Source organism: Aquarana catesbeiana, linkage group LG06 (genome assembly GCF_042186555.1).
Source record: "Aquarana catesbeiana isolate 2022-GZ linkage group LG06, ASM4218655v1, whole genome shotgun sequence".
NCBI classification, from domain to species: Eukaryota; Metazoa; Chordata; class Amphibia; order Anura; family Ranidae; genus Aquarana; species Aquarana catesbeiana.
In genome coordinates, this window is record NC_133329.1 from 83,166,225 (window position 1) to 83,184,727 (window position 18,503).

At 45.3% G+C, this 18,503-nt stretch overlaps 1 long non-coding RNA gene across 1 annotated transcript; it reads left to right on the plus strand.

The window, feature by feature from the left end:
- The first annotated feature begins 1,210 nt into the window (after window positions 1–1,210).
- On the plus strand, window positions 1,211–18,011 carry LOC141147651 (uncharacterized). Its single transcript, XR_012245079.1, has 3 exons — window positions 1,211–1,274; window positions 9,511–9,638; window positions 17,852–18,011. It is a non-coding gene; the product is annotated as an uncharacterized lncRNA (long non-coding RNA).
- Window positions 18,012–18,503: the final 492 nt, after the last annotated feature.

Here is an 18,503-nt window from a genome sequence, read left to right on the forward strand (position 1 = left end):
AAAAAAACCTGCCTGGGCAGGTAAGGGATGTTTTTAGATTAAAACAAACTGTGCAGCTCTGACTAAAGATGAATAATACCCTTGCTGTAAGTGTAGGCCATTTATATACCTTATGAAGCCTGACTGGAATACTCCCAGGATGTTGCTAAGTGAGGCCTAGTCATCACCGCTCACCTCCACCATCACTGGAGTGAGCTCTTTCTCTGATTCAAACCCCCTCACATGTACTTTCTCTCCCCTGATGCAGTAGCTCTGAGCTCAGTGAGCTCACTCCTATGATGGTGGAGGTGAGCAGTGATGACTAGGCCTCACTTAGCAACGTCCTGGGAGTATTCCAGTCAGGATTCATAAGTTATATAAATGGCCTACACCTATAGCAAAGGCATTATTTAACTTTAGTCAGAGCTGTTTAGTGAAAGTTTGTTTTTATCTACAGATGCCCCAACTGCATTGGCAGTTTTGTGGTAAAGGTTGTAAACCCATTACTTTACTTTTACGTTTTGCTACAGGTAAGCCTATAATTAGGCTTACCTGTAGCTACACTGGATATCTCCTAAACCTGAACGGTTTAGGAGATATCCCCTGTATTTGCATCATCGGCACATGCGCACTGAAGCAAGGCAGTACGTGCCGTTGCTTCAGTTAGTTGCGCGGGAGTAACGTCATCGCGGCTCCGGCCAATCACAGCGCTGGAGCCTGTGATACCCGGAAGTAACTCCGGGAGCGATGTTGGTGTACAAGGATGGCTGCAGGGGCTTTGATCTCAGGTAAGTCATTCATAATGAGCTAGTATGCCATGCATACTAGCTCATTATGACTTTGTCTTGCAGGTTTTTTTTTTTTTGTAGGGTTTACAACCACTTTAAGGGCAGGTGCATTGCTGTAGATGTGCATTGTTGTGCAATTAGCTTTCAATAACAATACACTGCTATGCACACTGGAATTGCATTACCATGCATTGCGGTATGTTGTAATGCATGTCATCATGGTTATAACACACATTTAGGTGTAAACAAGCCCTATATAGCTGAAGTCTAGCACAAGTGGCAGCCTCGCTCAGGTCCATAGTATCAGTGTTTAATGCAATCAGCTGCTGCTAATCTGTAGTGCGTGTACATTGCAACTTCAGACGTGTATGTGTCAGCTCAGTACTTAATGATGTCAGCGACCCAGGCTAATCGCTATTAATATGCTTATCCACCTGCCACACATTTTAATTAGTGCTTTCTGGGTTTACAAACAGGCGGGTGAACAAGGCACCCCATCCCAGCACAGTAAGTAACATTTTCTAAAAATTTCTTTTAATTCTTCATTGCATGTTTTTGTTTTTTCTTTGCCTTCTTTTGTTTCTTTGTTTGCATTTTGCAAGTTTTAGCTATGTATACACGTTTTCATTCCATTTCGGCCAAGATTTGCACCATTCTCTAAGTGGATTCAACTGGAAAATGTGGGAACCCTGGGTGAAAGTTGTGTACACCCTGCATGTAAACAATTATCAGTAGAACCCTAAGGCTCGGTTCACGCTGCTGCGACATTGGATCCAACTTGTGAGACCCCAAGTTGCATGACATGTCAAATGCAATGTTTCCCTATGAGAGCCATCTAAAGTCGCTTTAACTTTAGAACAGGTTCCTGCTATGGTTGCCACCTCATCCCTTTACAACTGAACACATATTAATTACACAGGTTCTGTGGCTGATTAAGGTGGTAATTAAACTCACTCGGTGACTTATCTGCATTTAATTAGCCTCAGAACCTGTGTAATTCATATGTGTTCGGGTTTAAATGGATGAGGTGCCAACTCTAGTTCCTACACTACTTTGTTCCAAAGTGGGTGCGATTTCAGCCCTTGTACAGGCTCCCAAATAGCATCCAATTCGGAAGGGAAGTTGCAGGGCAAAGTCGTATGACTTTGTCGTCGCAGCAGCCTAATGCCGTGTACACACGAGCGGAATGTCCGTCAGAAAAAGTCAGACAGGAGCTTTTCATCGTATATTCCGATCGTGTGTGCCCCATCTGACTTTTGTATGTCGAAAATTCTGACGGACCTAGAAATGGAACATGTTCTAAATTTTTCCGACCAAACCAATTCCTATTGGGAAAACCGATTGTCTGTATGCTGTTCCATCGTACCAAAAACAATGCATGCTCTGAAGCAAGTATGAGATGGAAGCTATTGGCTACTGGCTATTGAACTTCAGTTTTCTAGTCCCGTCCTACGTGTTGTACGTCACCGCGTTCTGGACGGTCGGACTTTGGTGTGACCGTGTGCAGGGGCGTTGCTAGGTCTGAAAAAGATCTGGGGCTAGAGCCCATAGCAGCGGTCACCAACCTGGGGGGGGGGGGGGGGGGTGCATGCCGGTGGTAAGCAATTTTTTGCGGGCAAAAGAAGGCTGGTGTTGGCGTTTCAATCTTCATGGCACCATGGTTGATATGGTGTCAGGGTGATCAAAGCGCATTGTTTCTATTGTTATATTGTAATATATAATGAAGTGGTTCAACTCACCATAATGCAGAATCAGTGGGCGTGTCACTTGCCACATCACTTGCCACCATTTGCAGATTGTCACTTGCCACCATTTGCAGATTGTCACTTGCCATCCATTGCAGATTGTCACTTGCCATGTCACCTGCCACCATTAGCAGATTGTCACTTGCCACGTCACTTGCCACCATTAGCAGATTGTCACTTGCCACCATTTGCAGATTGTCACTTGCTATGCCAGCCAGTGCCACCAAATGTGCATTCTCGCTGCATTGGTGGCAGGCTGGCAGCACTGGCCCATTTAGTGAGGGCAGGAGAGCGGAGATGCGGGGCGGGCAGTGAGAGATGATGTAATCTCTCTGCTCCCCACCACACCTCTGACATTGAAGAGGCCCATTTAGTGAGGGCAGAAGAGCGCTGATGTGTGGCAGGCAGTGAGAGATGACATCATTTGCTCCCCGCCGCACATCGCTCCCACATTGAAGTCTCAGCTCTGAAAGCGGAAGATTGGTGACGGGCGGGCAGAGAGAGATGATGTCATCTCTGCTTGTCCGCCTGCTCGTCCCCAGGGCTGGACTGAGACAAAAATTTGGCCCTGGACTTCATCCAGACCGGCCAACTTTGACAGGTCTCACCCATGCCGGATCTTCTGGTCCCCCTTGCTCCTGTGGTCCCCCTTGCTCCTGTGGTCCCCCTGTGCTGCTCTGGTCCCCCGCATGCTGCTCTGGTCCTCCACATGCTGCGCTGGTCCTCCGCAACCCGCGTACTGCGCTGGTCCCCCTGTGCTCCTCTGATCCCCCACGTGCTCCTCTGGTCCCCCACGTGCTCCTCTGGTCCCCCTGTGCTCCTCTGGTCCCCCACGTGCTGTGCTGGTCCCCCTGTGCTCCTCTGGTCCCCCGTGTGCTGCGCTGGTCCCCCTGTGCTCCTCTGGTCCCCCGCGTGCTGCGTTGGTCCCCCTGTGCTCCTCTGGTCCCCCGCGTGCTGCGCTGGTCCCCCTGTGCTCCTCTGGTCCCCCATGTACTCCTCTGGCCCGCGCGTGCTCCTCTGGCCCGCGCGTGCTCCTCTGGCCCGCGCGTGCTCCTCTGGCCCGCGCGTGCTCCTCTGGCCCGCGCGTGCTCCTCTGGCCCGCCTGTGCTCCTCTGGTCCCTTCTGTGCTCCTCTGGTCCCTTCTGTGCTCCTCTGGTCCCTTCTGTGCTCCTCTGGTCCCTTCTGTGCTCCTCTGGTCCCCCTGTGCTCCTCTGGTCCCCCGCGTGCTGTGTGCTGCGCTGGTCCCCTGCATGCTCCACTGATCCCCCGAATGCTGTTTTGGTCCCACATGTGCTCTGCTGGTCCCCCCCCTGCTCTGGCCCCCGTGCTCCTCTATCTCCCCCCCATGCTGCTCTATCCCCCCTCCCAGCGCTTCGCTCCTCTCCCTGCTTAGATAGGCATACAGACATGATCCTAGGAGTGGACACTGATAAGCTCATCGTACGATCCAGAAGTCATGCAGCCACACACAGCTGTGACATGAACTTCCTTGGCACTCGTTCACTTGTTCTTTCCTTCCCCCACTATCTACATTCTCCACGGCAGCAGACAGGATGAAGAGCGGGGGAAGGAAAGAACAAGAGAATGAGTGCCGAGGAAGTTCATGTCACAGCTGTGTGCGGCTGCATGACTTCTGGATCGTACGATGAGCTTATCAGTGTCCACTCCTAGGATCATGTCTGTATGCAGCCGCGCTACATAACTAAGCAGGGAGAAGAGGTGAGCGCTGGGGGGGGGGGGGGGGGGGGGGAGGTGGCGGTCCAATGGCTCAGTGCCTGTACATGCCTGATCGTCCCTCCTCCACTTTCAATGCCGCCCGCCGCAGCCGCGACCCGCCGGCTCTTCTCTCCTCCACACCCGCTGAGACTCGGGGCTATGGGCTCCACATTCGGGGCTCCAGCCTCGATAGCCCCCCCTGGTGACGCCTATGACCGTGTGTATGCAAGACAGCTTGAGCTGAATTTCGTCAGAAAAACCTTCAGAGTTTATTCCGACGGGAAAACCTGTCGTGTGTACAGGGCATAAGTCAACTTCTGAACATGCTTATAGAAAGCTGTAAGTAAAAAATAAAAAATTTTTAGGAAGAGGGCTTCCGAAAAGAAAATCAAACACATGCTGGATATTTCATTTTATGATTACAGCTCAATACTATTGCACTGGAATCTTCAAATATCAACCAACGATGCTTTAATTAATTTTAAAGATGTCTTTTTGCTTTCTTGATGGAAAATGTATTTGTGGATTAAAGGCTTATTTTGAACATTACTGGAGTCCTCAATGGTTGATATTAAAAAAAAAAAAAAAAAAAATATTTATATATATATATATATATATATATATATATATATATATATATATATATATATATATATATATATATATATATATATATATATATATATATAATTGTGTCAATTTAAGGTAATTCTGCCTAGAAGTGACATTTTAGTTACAGGAAAAGTCTGATAAAATGAGTCATCTGCTAGCTTCTAATATATCCTGGTGACTTTAGAGGAGCAGTCCTTGTCTCCGATTCTCTGGGTGTTCCCACTCATCAGTGTTCTTTATAGTATAAGTAAGAAATCCGTTTGGGGAGAGGGAACCATTGATAAGATGTGCTGACCTCAATACTTGAGCACAGAGATGTAAAAACTGGAAATATGGGCAGAATCAAAAATGTTGTAATATAATGCAATATAATCTGTCAAAAGAATGAACACAACAGTCTTTGTTTTTCTTGATAATTGAGGAAAGTGGAACTGTAAAGTTTCCTTATTGGTATTGCTATCCTAAAGTGTTGATGAAAGCAACCTGGTTCCTGGGAAGGTGGCTTCTACACCCAAGATGAGTTCCATGATCTCCTTGGCTTGTAGTGTAATGTAACAAAAATGGTAATTAAAGCACCACGCCACTGCTAAAAGGTCCAGATATTGACTTTAGTTCAAAAAAAAGTCAGCACGACAATACAAAGATTGCCAACGCATTTCTGAGGTCCAAAAACACTCCTTTCATCAGGGCTTGATTGAAAAATCTGCGAAACCAGCAGCTGATCGGACCTGTGCTTGTGATTACATCCGAAGAAATACCATTAAAGGTCCAGGTTATTTATAGTCTGTTCACATTGTTTTCAATCAAGCCCTGATTGAAGGGGCATTTTTGGACCCCTGAAATACGTTGGAAACTCTTTGGTTTGCACCCCTGGCTTTTTTCCTCACTCAGCTGATTAGAAGTCTTCCCAATGTCATGGCTAAATTTCAATGTTTCGGCAATTTAAGTGAACTTATCTATGCACATGTATCCTGGGGGACCCCTCGACCATGTATTGCTTGAATTACTTTTGACAGAAGTATCCAAAGAATTGGATAGTTGGAGACCTTCACATTGCTCCTGGTTTGGTCGCATTAATATGTTGAAGATGGATATCCTCCACATGTCCTCTATACCTGAGCAATCCTCAGAGTTTCCCCAAAAATGTTTTTCTCACAATTGCCAACACAGATCACTTCATTTGGGGGCACCGCCATCCTCGTCTGAAGCTGGCAGCATTTACTACTCCTAAATCCACGTGGGTCTGGGCCTTCCGGACTTTGAACTTTATCATAAAGTGGCCATTTTGAATGGATTATCTAAATTGGTTTCACCTTAGGTTGGACAAGAGGGTGGTACAGCTATAGCAGGCTATATCCCCTTTAGACCTATGGGCCCTGCCCTGGTTATCTCCATCTCTAAGACTGCCCCTGACTACTCTTCCTTTCCCGATCCAGTGTGGGTTGTCACACCGCCCAGGCCCTCTAACCAAATTATTTGATAATCCCTCTTTTGGCCTTGAACTTCAGACTAACACAGTGATGTTCCTATCTCGGAAGGACTGGCCCAAACTACAAAAATTTTACCCTGATTGTACTATTTCTCGGGCTAAACGTAATTTCCTGGTATCTCGGTTTATAGCCAACGGTGGTTTACCCAACTCCAACTAACTGCCTTTCTCCATAAATTTAAGACTGAAAACCACCCAGTGCCTGACCACCTACAACTCCATGTGCAAAGCATCAAGGCCACGGCATGTGTACACACCTGGCTAAACCACAGGTCCCCATACCTGCAATTAATGCCCTTTGGAATTACTTACTGTGCATGTACAGTAAATCAAATAAGGTTGATGCTGTGATCCAGAGGGCCAGGATGTGGGAGTGTCCCAGCAAATTTGTCACAGTTGGATTGTCACCAAAATCGAAATTGAGGGAAAATCTGAAATAGAGTTGTCACCACAGCAAATTGCTCCAATGGTGACACTTTTCTAAGATGGGGTGGGTTCACTTTGGAGAAATTTCTTCTGACTTCTTGTGTCTCCATCATGACAGGAAGAGGAGGAAAAGAAATACATAACCTGAAGGGGTACCGTTTTAAAGTAGTTTCTAAAGTTTTATTTTTCATTTTGGAGTAAGGGAGGGTTCTAACTCCTGTAATGTTTGTTTTTACAATCTGTGTCCCATTGGGGAAATTTACATTCACTTCCTGTCCCATAGCCAAAAGAGGAAGTGAGAGGAAATCCCCTCAAATTGGGGGAATCTCTTGGGGACCCCCAGATCACCAGAACTAGTGTCCCGATAGGGAAGATTCCCCCTCTATTATTTTTCAGGGGACAACCCAAAATTTGGGATTATCTTTACTTTCATTTTCAATGATAATAGAAAATAGGACAAATAGAGAAGGTGAATTTCCTTAACGAGAGCACAGACAGCCAAAAAACTGACAGATGTTCTAATACCTCTCACTTTATCCAAAACTGAAAAAAAAGTGTTGCCTTTAGTTATACTTTAACCCTTAACTACTTACTCCGAAGCAGGCTCCGAAGCATGTTTTAGCTTTTTAAAAGCACTTTCAAAGTTAGTAATTTAGGGTTGTATAGATATGACAGATAGTGAATACAGTGGAGTGCCGGTGCATACCTGGAGTCCCTGACCCTTTGTATGCTTCCACTTTTTGAGAAATTAGCCTAAGCACAGCATTCAACAATTCAATAAGGCTGCTAGAGGGACCTATTGAGAGACACCTGCACTGCATTGTGGGATGAAATGAGGGTATGCCAAGGCATGATGCTCTGAAATGACAAGATCTGCTTAGGAATTGAAGTGGCGTGCTATTACTACTAGCCAGTGGGATCAAAGGTGACTGCTATAATTTTCCTTTGGGGTAGCAATTCTGATCCCCAAAAAATACTTTCCCAATTCCCACTTGAGGTGCTCATCTTCTGATTCAGTTGTTTGAATTGTTGACCTAGCACAAACAGTAAAGCTTAAAGTCCTCCTATTTATTCGATGACCATGGTCAATAAGTCGATCAGACATTCACACACAAAAACAAAACTGTTCCCAGGCACCCTTGTCAGCCATTGTTTTTCTAAATGGAATGGTCACATCAAGCTCAAGCCTAAGAAACAGGGTGGGGGAGGTACCTCTGGCTTATTAAACAAGGCAAGGTCTGCTAACCTTTTCTGATGATCACTATTCCTCCAAATGAGTTCTGGCCAGCAGTGTCTGCAGGTGCAACCTAGACAAAAAATTGCCACATCAACTGGCCAAACATGGTTGGATCACTAGGCTGTTATATCAGGTCTATAGAGACTTTCAGAGAGTACTGAACATTAAAATGTTCTTTGCCCATGTAAGATGAAACAGAAGGTCCACTTTAATGGTAGACCAGTGCTCTGCTTACGTTGTGTATGACTGAGCCAGTTAGGTGAAACACGTCAGTACAATAAAGCTTAATACATGAAAAGACTGCCAAAACCAAAAGAAGATAGAGACCAATATAATATGCTTTTATTGGTTTATAATTCAATCACATACATCCAACACATTTTGGGGGCCAAAAACATTCAGCCTTCATCAGGGCTTAAAATCATGCTGAATATTACTGGTACAAAACAGTTCATTGGGAGGCTTTAAGCCAGCCTCATTGCAGATCTATTTAGCAGTTCTTTTGAGTCCATCTTAGACTTAGACTGGCCATATACCTATAGATTATCTGCAGATTTTCTATGGTCAGATCGAAAAAGTGGAACAGATTCCTCCATCTACGCTGAACTGTGTGGATGGAAGAATCTCCCACTGGCCCAAGCTTCCATATCTTGCTAGTCGGCCACACTGGCTCTCACAATACCTGAACATTCTGATTGGGTGCAGGCATTGTTAAGGTTAAGAGCCAGCAGGGCCGACTAGCAAGATACTGAAGCTTGGCCCAGTGGGAGATTCCTCCATCCACACAGTTTAGCATACATGGAGAAATCTGTTCACTTTTTCCATCTAACCATAGAAAATCTGCAGATAATCTATAGGTGTATGGCCAGCTTTAGTTACTTATTTCGTTATTTCAGCCTCGATGAAGGAGTAGTGTTTTTGGAGCTCAAAACGTGTTGGCTGTTATGTGATGGAATAGTAACCAAGTAAAAGCATCTTGGACATGTTTTGGCTTTCCTTTCCATGTTTCTATTGTTTGAGTCACTTCTGGGTACCCATAGAGGGAAGTTTTTTTGAGTGCAAGTCACCTTATCTGAGCCAGTGAAAGTTTCCTTCCACTTGGTTGCACAAAAAAGTTTTGAAGTTCCAATACCTTTCTAATATGTCTTTATGGAAGATGGGGTGCATTTACATTTATACTGCATACATCTGACTGCAGGAAATCCCTGGTAACCTCCAGGTTCCGAATTGGTGCTTACAGAGGGCTGAGGACCCTCTAGTGGTCCTCATGTCACAGTGCTGGATTTCTGAGCAGCCAATTGTCAATCACCAGAGCCATCATGCAAGGGGAAGGGCAGTGAGCCACATACTTTCCCATACCTGGAAGTACTGAGTATTTCTCTCTGCTCCTCTGAACAGGGAAATGGGAGAGTGAAGGAAAGTTAGCATGCGCCATCATAAATATGAACCTGCAAACCCTTATACTCAAGATGTATTTACCATGTATATATTTTCTGTCACCTTGTATGTTTATCATAGCTTCCAACTGTCCCTGATTTGGAGGAACTGTCCCTGATTTGGAGGAACTGTCCCTGATTTGGAACAAAGTCGGACATAGCAATAATAAGTAAAATTGTTCTCTGGCAATCCCATAAATTAAACAAGAGGTGAGCATTGACCTATGTTCAATTATTTGCTGCCCCCACTGTTATGTGATTCCCATATCAGCCTAAAATGAATACAAAGTGCCATTCAATACCACTGTGTCTGTTTGTATTTTCACCATATGTTATACAGCCTCTATCCTGTGCACAGCAATATTACCACTGAATCTTTGTTGTAGAGACTATAGCCAAAAACAGATGACACAAAGAAAAAATATTAATAAGATGATAAAAATTGTGTGTTATTGTGCATCCATTGTGAAAATGGAAACCATAGTCCAAATCCTTGAAAGAGAATTATGGGCACATTTCTGCGCCTGCTCCAGAATAGAATTTTACGGTTCATTTGGCTAACAAGCGTCTGAGGATCTCAAGATTTCCCTTACGACACATAGACTACAGGGGGTGTCTGGGGGTTCCCAACATCGCCAAATATTACCTTGCTGCCCAGATTGCCAATTATCCCTGCTTCATGCCTCAATAGATGTTCCCCTGTGGGTGATTTTGGAACTGCCCAACTGCGCTCCTGTCACTATGCCATCCCTCCTCTGGCTCCCCGTAACTTCCGCCCTTCGCTATTGAGTCCGCTGATGCTTCATAACCTACAGGTCTGGGATTCTGTACTGTACTCCGCCGGCTTAATGACGCCTTTTTTGCCCTTGCTTCCAATCACTGACAACTCTCTTTTTCCCCCAGGCCTAGACCAACCACAGGCATTCTCCTGGTGGGTCACTAATAATTTCACATCCGTCTGACACTTCACTTCCTAACCGCCAGATCATTCCCAATGTGGGCCTCGCTTCGGGAGTCACACGACATTCCCAAGGCGGAATTCTTTCGCTACCTCCAACTTCAACACTGGCTCGTCTCAATGCGTCGAATTTCCTCGTACCCATTCCAAAAAACTTCATTTGAACACACCTGCCTACATTCTCCAGGATCCTCGGGCCTCAATGCAGCCCTCTCTGCTTCTCTGAATAACCGTTCTTCTTCCACCCCTCTCTCCTATGTAACTCAGTGGGAACAAGACTTGACAACTGAGATAGACTTGGTGGATTGGAGCAGAGACTGCTCATTTAATACAGCTACCTTGGAGGCGGCATATAAGGTGCGTCTCTGTTGCTATTGGGTCCCTGCTCGCATTGCGCACGCCAATCCATCCTATAGTGACTCCTGTTTCCGGGGCTGTGGCAATCGGGGTGACTTTGTTCACACATGGTGGAAGTGCCCTAGACTGACTAGTTTCTGGTCCCAAGTTTTTGGCTTCCTATTCAGTTTATTCCACCTCCCCATACAAAGAGAAGTCAAGTTTGCCCTGCTACACTGCTTATTTCTGGACCTGTTCACCTACCAATGGAAGCTCGCTTCCTATCTAATTTTGTCAGCCAAGAGAATGATTGCCCAAGCTTGGAAGGATCCATCTGTTCCCTTACAGGGGGTAAGAGATCGCATGACTGCGTTGATGCTTAACGAACAGATGTCTAGCATCCGCAACGGCACTCATGCTAAGTTTCTGAAAGTTTGGGAACCATGGCTGTCTTATTTATTTATTTATTTATTTATTTCAGGTACTTATATAGCGCCGTCAATTTACGCAGCGCTTTACATATATATATTATACATTCACATCAGTCCCTATACCCTCAAGGAGCTTACAATCTAAGGTCCCTAACTCACATTCATACCTATACTAGGGCCGATTTAGACAGGATCCAATTAACCTACCAGCATGTCTTTGGAGTGTGGGAGGAAACCGGAGTACCCGGAGGAAACCCACGCAGACACAGGGAGAACATGCAAACTCCAGGCAGGTAGTGTCGTGGTCGGGATTCGAACCAGCGACCCTTCTTACTGCTAGGCGAAAGTGCTACCCACTGCGCCACTGTGTTCATATTTCTGGGCCCTTACCTCTCCCCCTCCCTAGGCCTCTAAACTGGGACCTTCTTCCCCTCTAGCTTTCCTCATCCTCTCCCTGGCTCCGCATTAATTAGGTGCGACTTCTCACTTTCTTTAGCGCCACCTTTCTGCATACCTTCCTTTTCTGATCTCTCTTTTCTTCTTTGATCTGTATAGGCTAAAAATTGCACCATTGTGTGGATATTGGTGGGCCTAATGGACACTCCCTTATTTAAGGGAACCTCCCAAGGATCCCTTGGCCCTCATGGCGTTATGAAAAGGCCTATCTCATGTTGTTACATTAGTTCTCATTTTATGCTGCTGCAGTTTACCTAACTATTGTCACCACTGTCAATGCTGGCCCCTGCGTGGGTGGAACAATAGCATGTCAGCTACTTTACAAAATGAATAAATATTATTGAAACAGAGAATTATGGGGTATTAAAAAAAAACAAAACCTTATACTCATCAATCCATGCTGCATCTGTCCCCTGCTGCTTCTGCACTAAGAACTGAGACTGTCATATTTTTCACCAGCCCCTGATTACTGGAGCGCTGGGCTGGTGAGGGGAGGGAGGAGCTGGCTCACAGGAGTGCAGAACGAACTGCACTCCTGTCATCCAGGGTAAACATTAAAATTGGGTAAACATATGAATAACACACAAATGTCCACAAAAATGAATCTCTTCACATGTGCTTTTTAGCAAAATGTGTGCAATCCCTTTCATTAAGTCACAAGAGCATGACGAAACTTGTTAGGGTGGGGTCTTCATCACATCCACCAGGAAGCACTACTGCAGTGTTCTACAAACTGTGGCCCTTTGCTTTCCTCTATCCGGCCCTTGGGGCACTATTCCTTCCACAACTGACACTAATTATGTGGCACTATTCCTCCCACTGACATCAAGGATGGGGTGCTATTCTTCCCACTGATATCAACAATAGGGCACTTTTCCTTGCACTAAAACCAATGATGGGGCATTGTTTACTTTCACTGATGCTTCAGCATTTTCTGCTCCCACTGGCCACAGTCTGGCCCCCCTAAAGTCTGAAGGACAGTACACCGGCCCTTTGTTTAGAAAGTTTGGAGACCCTGCACTACTGCATTGCTGGAAACAGGTTAAGCCGGGGTCCAAAGCCATAAAAGGGAACTGTACCTATATTGTGGCAAGCAATTTAAGTGGTGCACTGCTTGTGGAGTGCACTTTTTTGTGAGTGTACATCTTAATATCATTAATAAATGGTCCTTGTTTTTATAATGTTAAAACACTATGTTAGTTTCCTTCATTTGAGTGGAGGAGCCCATGGTGAGTGGCGGTAATTCACACAGAATCCAAGATGGAGATCTCCAGAAGGGAAGACTGCCCTGGGAACAGACCCCTTAAAGAGGAATGTGAAAAATTGTCACCAGCACACCACACATTCCTTAAACAGGTCCAAAGCTTTATTTTGTGGTCACATGGTGGTACATACAAAGGCAATGTTTCAAAGCCACTCAGGGCTCCTTCGTCAGGCAAAGCTTTGGACCCATTTAAGGAATCCTTGGTGTGCTGGTGACATTTCTTCTCATGGAGTGTCTACGGTTGCTAGCCTGTGGTCACCGCAGGACCCATTAATACTGAACCGCAATCTTCAGGAACATGTGCATTGGGAATATTGCAATTGCCCTTAAAGGGAGAAGGCGCAGCAGACATTTTGTTTTTTGATAATAGGTGCACATCTTCAGGAGAGAGCATTTTATGAAAGGTGGTGGGACTCACCTGTGGTATTAATGGTGGTGAAGGAACAAAGACGATACACTGCAAGTTTTTGGAGAAAACCACATATGAAGAGATTTATTTTTGTGGACATTTGTCTGTTATTCATATGTTTTACCCAATTTTAAGAATATTAAAGATTTAGACTATGGTTCACATTTTCACAATAATATTCAATTTTTATCATGTTATAAATATTTTTTTCTTTGTGTCATCTTATTTTGGCCATGACCTCTGCAACAAATAGTCACGGGAAATAGTGTTGTGCACAGAGGATGGAGGCTATTTATCATATGGTAAAAATACCGACACAGTTGCTTTTTTTTGTATTCAATAGCTTACCGACCTACCGCTGTACATTTACATTGGCAGGTCGGCTCATATAGGGCCAGTCACGTACCTGTATGTCGCGGCTTTGAGTGGGCGGACCCGAAGGACTGTGCTGCCATTCGCTGCAGGGAGTAAAAACTGGCACATTGCTCGGTGAAACTGCACAACACAATAAGGTAGTAAACATTGTTAGGCACACATTAAACCCTTTGATCGCCCTGGATGTTAACCTCTTCCCAGCCAGTGTCATTAGTACAGTGACAGTGTATATTTTTAGCACTGATCTCTGTATTGGTGTCACTGAAGATGTCAGTGGCAGTCAGTGAGTTCTGCCCCCCCCCCCCCCGCCCCTGTCAGTAAGTGTCAGATTGACCGCCACACTATCACAGTCCCATTATAAATTGCTTTTTAGCACCATTAGTAGTATAAAAAAATAAAATAAAATTCCAGTATATATCCAATAATTTGTAGACACTATAACTTTCACACAAACCAATCAATATACACCTATTGGGATTTTGTTTTACCAAAGATATGTAGCAGAATACATTTTGGCCAAAATTTATGAAATTATTTTTTTTTAATTGGATATGATTTATAGCAGAAAGTAGAAAATATTGTTTTTTTTTTTTTCAAAATTTTGCGTCTTTTTTTGTTTATATCTTAAAAATAAAAAACCCAGTGGTGATCAAATACAACCAAAAGAAATCTCTATTTGTGTGAAAAAAATTATTCCATCTTCGGGAGTTTTTCGGCCAGGCTTCGGGATGTACAGTACGTACATGGGGTCAACACCTATAGCAAGGACATTATTCAACTTAAGTCAAAGTTGTGCAGTTAATTTTTATCTATAGGTGCTCCTCACCTGCATAGGCAGTTTTTTTGGTAGAGGTGAACCAACTACATATACATATAATTTTTTGTTTGTTTTTTTGGTTAGAGTAAAAAAACTTTAGTATCCCTGTTAGGGTGTTTTATTTATTTATTTTTTATAAATCGGTGGCCCTGTTGGGGAGATTTACACCATTGACTTAAATCACCCACTGGCATGTTATATCTCTAAAGTCTTCTAAAGGCGCATTCACACTAGTGCTTGGCAGGGCAGTAAAACCCTGTGGTTGATTTTCACTTTTATTGCCCCCCCCCCCCCCCATTGCACCTCCAACCGCTACCCTGTTCAGCTGCAGGGGCTTCGTGCCTGCTGCAGGAATTTTGCCCTCTGTCGCTTCTGGCGGGCACTACACTGAAAGCCCCGCAACGCGCATGATTGCAGCACACTAGTGCAGTGTTCAAGAGGTTAAAGCAGGCAGCGGGGATACAAGGCCTCCTCACTGCCTGTCAAATGCTTTCTGAAGAGCAATCCGAGTGTGGATCACTCTTTAGAGAGCAAACTAGTGTAAACAAGTCCTTATGCTGAGATCTTCATCATTAAATTCCCAGCTCTGCCCATTAGCTGAGGAATGAATTTTTCATTTTGTTTGTACTGTAACACTGTGCAGTGTTGCTGTTATGCAGAACTGTATTTGGTCACAAGATGGCAGTGCTCTGCAACTTAGATCTCACACAACCCATACAGAAATACTGGGGACGCTGGGACTTGTATGCTGTAAGCAGGATTCTTTCATCCAGATTAGCTGAAGCTCAACTACACAGCCCAAGAGGACTGGTAAGGGGGCAGGACCAATTAAAAAGCTCAGAAAAATGGGGGTAGATGAGAGAGACGGGGTTGGAGGCCAGACATGAAAGAGAGACAAGAGTGGTTCTACGTGGGCCCAGGTCAGATCAGGCAGAGCCAGAAAGTCAGAAAAGCTCATCATTCTGAGGCAGGGTAATGGAGCATGCGGGCAGACGAACCGGTCATTGCTATCTTTAGGGCCTTACCCGCGAAGGACAAAGGGGGTCCCCCTCTAACAGGAAGGTCATCTCTTCGCTCTGCTGCACTATAGGACCAGACCGGGTGAGAGGGTTCCTAATCCTAACCCATACAATGCCGGCATAGTGTCAAGTCTGTCTGTTGTATCCAGTTGCTTGAATTCAGAACAGTAACAGTACTGGCCTCTGCCTTCAAGCACAGGTGCTATAGCCCATTCAGTGCTGCACCTTACCACAATTATTTGCCTATATTAACACTGTCTGCAGGATATCAGAGACTTTCTGAACACGCTTCCTCCTGGGCTCAAGTCATCCAAGGAAGGAACTAGCTCCTCAAGTCCAGTTTTCAATTAAAAGGGACACGCTTCTGCCAAATTCCATCTCCTCCCCTCTCTTTCTGCTAAAGCAACCTCTTCTGGTCTTCTGATGTCCTTTAAAAATGACTCTTGGCACTACTTTTGTCTATTCAAGGGGAGCCCTGTTGGCTCCTTTACCATCCCTTGGGTAACTCTGTTCCTTCTCAAAGAGAATACATCCCTTTTGTGCACCAACGTATGGGCCCCAACTATCCGGCTGAAGAGTCTTCCACATATTTATGGTACCTTATGGAACATTTACTTGCCTGCATTTCAGTTAAACCCTGACTCTAATCTCTGAGAGGCCCCAAGTGAGCTAGCCCTGTGTTTTGTTCTTCTTTTCATTTGCTCACTTGGGGAAATGTTCTCAGTTTGGGAGCTAACATTTAAATCTTCACTCCTGAAGCACGGGTGGGCATGGCTTAAAGTGTTACTATATTGTGTTATATTGCTTTTTCTCTGTGGTGTTTTGCCATTTGAAAGATACAGCCAATTATTTCCCTTCGCCTGTTGACTTCAATACAAGTCAAACGTACCCCACCAGTGTGTGTGTATTTATCCTTTTTGTGCTAGTCAGTTAGATATCTGTCCAAGGTACTTTGGTGGTGTCAGCAGGGATAGCACTCTGCTCGGTAGCGAACAGAGTACCCAGAATACTCAGCGGCTCCTGAGGGGGTAACAGTACTTTGTATACAATAGTGCATATAGTTCTATGGCAGGAAGGCAAAGCTAAACTAAGGGTATACAGTTGTCACTGAATAAAATGATCCTTTAAAATTTACATTTAAAGTGTAACCGCACCACTCTGTAGAACATATGATATGAAAGCAAGATGGTGGAATAATGCATTCTGCAAATGGTGTGTGCCATTGCTCTTGCTCCGTAATGCCTGTGCAGGCTTGTGAAGTATCCAGTATTCAAATATTACCCACTGCTATAGGGGCATGGCTGTCTACAAAATACTGCTAATCTCAATGAAAGATGCTCAGTACGGCAACATCAGTGTTTACCAGTTCTGGGACAAAGTCATCGAGTGCCCAGGGTGTACATGACAAACTGTGCCCCCCCCCCCCCCCCAAGATGTATGAGCCTTATGTGTAAGGAAAAATCCCTCCCCCACCAAAAAAAAAAAACTACTGAGCACTAATCTGAATGCTTACCATCTAAGCATAAATTCCCACAGTACAAATCCCCCCCCCCCTCTGAAATCACCCCTCCCAGCACAAATCTGTGCCCCCATCCTCCAGATCCACACAAATGCCCTTCTCCAAAAAAGTCACCCCTCCCGGCACAAATTCTCTACCACCTTAAATTTTCCCTCTGAGTACACATCCTCTCTCCCCCAAACCAACCCCCCCTCCTAGCACAAATCCATCCCCCAAATACCCACTACTAGCACAACCCCCCCACCCCCTAAATTTCCCCTCCTAGCACAAATCCCCCCCAAACAAAAATTTCCTCTCCTAGCATAATTCTCCTTCCCCCTTCACCATATCTCCTCTTCTAGCACAACCCCCCCCCCCTCCTAGCACAAATCCTCTTCCCCCATCCCCCCCCTCCCAACACAAATCCCCCTAAATTACCACTCCCAGCAATTAATACCCCCTGCCGCCCCCCAAATGGCCCCTCTCAACACTAATCCTCTCCCCCTCAATCTCCTTGCAGCGCATCCCTACCTCACATGAAACCACAGTGCCCAGGGCAGCCACCCCTCCTGCCCACCCCTTGTCCCGGCCTTGGTGCCTACAGATCCCCATTTGTAAAGTTTTGCATTCGATTTTACCAGCGCTCCTAGAACATGCACAAATATAACTGAACAAGATGCTCTACGACGTGATCAAAATTATTTTCAAAGTTCAAAATATTATCACTTTGCCTTTCGCTATCATGGTGCTACTCTTTATCGGACGTGCACAGTGACCCTTGTCCAAGAGGTGACTTTATTTAATAAACCAATGAGACGACAGGACCGGCAGTATGTGACATCTGTTTTTTCTTTTCACAGATGGATCTAGATGAGAATATGGGAGGAGGCGGTTTCAAGAAATTCAAGAAACGTGAACGGAAAAATCGATAAGTATTTATGATTAACTCTTCTTGCCTGAGCTGAAAATCTATCATTTTCTGAGCAGTGCTACGGGACCCAAATGGGCAAGGGTGAGGAGGGGGGGGGTGCAAAATATTCACTGCAGTGATCTCACCCCCTTTCACACCATCAACCCCCCCGTCCTCTGCCCCCTTTAGTTTAAACCCCCTCCCCTCAACAGCACTTTCTCCCTTCAAATCACCCCCCCTTATGCACTACCCCCCTTCACATCGCCCCCATAGTACTGCCCTACCTTTACATCACCCCCCTACTGCACTGCCCCCCCCTTTACATCGCCCTTCTACAGCACTGGCCCCCCACAGTAGTGTGCTCTGCCCTCTTCACATCATCCCCCACAGCACTGCTCCCTTTACATCCACCCACCGAACTGTCCCCCTTTACATCACCCCCCTACAGCACTTCCCCCTCTCACATCACAAACCCCCCCCTCCAAAGTAGTGCGCTCTGCCCTCTTTAACCCCCTCACATTACTACCCCCTTTACATCATTGCCCAAAGCTCTGCCCCTCCCATTTATATTACTACACTCCCACAGCACCACCACCCCTTCA